At 46.9% G+C, this 3,626-nt stretch overlaps 1 long non-coding RNA gene across 1 annotated transcript in view; it reads right to left on the reverse strand.

Annotated features, from left to right (window-relative positions):
- Window positions 1-3,626, reverse strand: part of LOC140715210 (uncharacterized) — a 42,327-nt gene that overhangs the window by 37,783 nt on the left and 918 nt on the right. The gene's annotated exons all lie outside the window — the stretch shown is intronic.

Below are 3,626 nucleotides of genomic sequence, written 5' to 3' on the forward strand. Positions count from 1 at the left end.
GAGCTTGGCGGCTGGGCAGAGTTCGTTTTGCTTTTCTTGGGTAAGCTCCTCTTGTCTTCAGTCCAAGGCGAGGGTAAGCATAGTGGAGGATGAGGAAGAAATTTGCAATGAGCTTCAGGCACTTGGCAAGGCAGTCAGTGAGAAGATTTCTGGCTATATCCTGGCCATTGTTACAAACATCCCAGCTCCATGAATTAATTTTGTAAGTAGAACTTGCAGCAAGTCATACCGATAGGATTAGATTCACTTTCAGTTGTTCTGAAGTTATCTTTCAATATTATGTCAAATTTCCTCAATGTCTGAGCCATCCAACCCAATCCTACTCAGTAATAACAGAGAACATCATACCAAGGTGCAGCCTTCTGAGAGCTGCCCCATTTTCCTTCCCCATCACTTCTATGGACACAAGCAAGATCGACTTTCTCATTCTCTCTCACTGGAAACAATCTCAATGAACATGTTTTCCCGTTCATTTCCTGCAGGACACAATCCAAATACACCTCATCTATTCCCATTGACTTCCAGTGGACAATTCCAACAGACCCCATCCATTCCACTGGTACACAATCCCAACACAGCCCACCTATTCCTACAGGACATAATCCCAATAGACCCTATCCATTCCCACTGATTTCCAATGGACACAATCCCAACAGAGCTCATCCATTCCCACAGGACGCAATCCCAATAGACCTCCAGCCCTTACCATTCAATTCAAATGCACCACACCTCTCCCCATTCCCTCGGTGGAGTCCAGGGCCACACATTACTTTTCAGCATGACACGCCTTGTACATCACAGCTCCCCTTATTCCCAGATTAGATGCCAGAAGAAATCCATTTTATCTATAATGGAGTGAAACTACAGTGCATTGCTATTTTCCTGGCAGTCCTGGTAGTGCAGCAGTGGGGTGGATGGTGGGAAGCTGATGGGGATACCTGGCTGTACTGTGTGTGCTTGGGCAGTGACAGGTGACCTGTGGCCTGGGGTAATTAGAGTGTGGCGTGTTTACATAGATAGCCCCCATTGCAGAAGCATAGAGATTCACTAAGGAAACAGTGAGGCAGGAACGTTTCCAAAAAGTATTCAAAGTTCACTTTATTGTCATCTGCACATGTGTGTACAGGTGAAGCAAAAAAAGAAATTGCAGGAACATCACTGCCAGATGGCATTAGAGACACAAACTTCACAATAAAAACATAAATTAAACACATACTATAAAATTATATAAGAAAGAACACAATTAGAATTAAAGGAAGTCCATTGTAGTGTGACATGGTCAAAGTGCTCATGGTTAAATGGCGGTGATTAGGGTTTTGCTGGCTGGTAAACAGGTAAATCGGTTTATTATTGTCACAAGTACCAAAGTACTGAGCAGAACTTTGTCTTGCATGCTTTCCATTCAGATCATTTCATCACATCAGTATACTAGGGCAGAAGGGTGGAATAGTGGTCACAGTACCAGCGACCTGGGTTCAATTCCCGCTGCTGCCTGTAAGGAATTTGTACTTTCTCCCCGTGACTGCATGGGCTTCCTCCCACAGTCCAAGGGCCTACAGGCTAGTGGATGAATTGGTCACTGTAAAATCGGATGTTGCTGGGCAGCGTGGCTCAAAGGACTGGAAGGACCTACTCTGTGCCACGTCACAATAAATAGATAAATTAAAGTAATTTAGTTATTTGTTACATGTACATCAAAACACACAGTGAAATGCGTCATTTACGTCAACGGGGCAGCCTGCACGTGCCACCACACTCCCGGCACCAACATAGCATTCCCACAACTTACTAACCCGAAGCATATGACTTTGGAACGTGGGAGGAAACCAGAACTCCGAAAGGAAACCCATGAGGTCACAGGGAGAAAGTACTAACTCCTTACAGACAGTAGCAGGAATTGAACCCTGCCCAAAACATTATTGGGGCAAAGGAAAATCAATAACAAGACGCAAAACAAATTACACAGAGAAAGTGGTAGACAATAGGGTGATGGCAAGACAGATTGTCAGGTCAAGAGTCCATCTTTCATTCTGCCTTTCAAGGTACAGTATATTAATATAATTCAGGTTACCATGTACATAAAACAATTGAATGGTGGACCGACCCAGAGACAAAGATAAGACCAAAGAGGGAACTGAAGTGGAAAACTAAATGAAGAAAATTAACATTTTCACATTTTTACTGTTTAGAATTTGGTTTAATTTCACTGGCATTTGCCATGAAATATGTTGTTTTGCAGCAACAGTACATTGTGATCTACAATTCTTAAAAAAATTATAAATTACAATAAGATATATATATATATAAAATAAATTAAATAAGTAGCGCAGAAAGGGACCATAAAAATATTGTGAGGTAGTGTTCATGCTTTTGCTGTTCAGAAATCTGAGGGCGGTGGCAGAGAAACTGATCCTCAAAGGTGTTCTGAGAAAGGGCCTCATTCCCCCTGTTTCCCACTCCATAGATGCTGCCTGACCTGCGGAACATTCCCAAAATCCTCTGGTTTTTTTAAAATACAGATTTCCAGCATCTGCAGCAACTTTGATTTGCAATATTAACCAGGAAACTGATGGCCAGGAAGTATGGGAGGCGGAGGGAGTGTGGTGGTGGTGGTGGGGGGGGGGGGTGGATGATGGGAGACAGAGAGATGGAGATTGTTGGTCTATTTCCAGTTGCTCTGATCTGTGGACATTTGAAAACTCTTTCCAGTTAGTGAGGTGGAGATAATGGGGAAAACGAGTGGAGGACAGTGTCAGTGATGCAGGGAGAAGGAGAGAGGGGGGTGACAGGGAGCGGGAGGGGAAGGAGGGAGCGTGAGAAGCAAAGGGACGAAGAGATAAAGAAAGCGAGGTTGGATATGAAGAGGGAGGGAAAGGAGGAGGAAGAGGGTGTGGGAGAAGGGGTAGGGGAGGGAGGAAAGCGGAAGAGTGAGGCAGGGAGAGAGAAAATTGGGAAAGAAGAGGATCTGAGGAGAGGGGAGGTAGGGCAGAAGAGGGAGGGAGATGAAAGGGGAGAGAGGAAGGAGCGGTGGGGAGGATGAGAGGTGTGAACAGGGCGGGCACTGAAGAGAGAGGAAGCAGAAGGGAAGGGGTAGGGAGAGAGGAAGAAGGGGTGTTGGGAAGGGAGAGCGAGGGGTAGGAGAGGGAGGAGAGTAGTAAGGTAGGAATGAGATGGAAGGGGACAGAGGGAGGAGGAGGAAGGATGGGTGGGAGGGAGAAGGTGAGGAGGAGGGGAAGAAAGGTGGATGGGAGGGAGAAGGAGCGAACAGAAGGACGAGAAGGGGAGGGGAAGAAAGAGGATTGGGAAAGGAGATGTGGGGACAAAGAAGGGTGAGGAGAGATGTGTGCGGAGGGAGATGAAGAGACAAGGAGGAGAAGGAAGGGTCGGAGGGAGAGGAGACGGTGGAAGGAGGAGGAGGGAGGGGTTGGAAGGGAGGTGAGGGGAGGGAGATGAGACAGTGGAAGGAGGAGGAGGGAGGGGTTGGAAAGGAGGTGGGGGAGGGAGATGAGACAAAATGTGGAGTGGAGGGAGAAGAGAGAGGGCGGAGGTGTGGGAGGGAGATGAGGGGACAGTGGGGAGGAGGAAGGAGGGGTTGGAAGTAGAGGGCCGCTGATTTACGGGACAGG

This window comes from Hemitrygon akajei, chromosome 23 (genome assembly GCF_048418815.1).
Source record: "Hemitrygon akajei chromosome 23, sHemAka1.3, whole genome shotgun sequence".
NCBI classification, from domain to species: Eukaryota; Metazoa; Chordata; class Chondrichthyes; order Myliobatiformes; family Dasyatidae; genus Hemitrygon; species Hemitrygon akajei.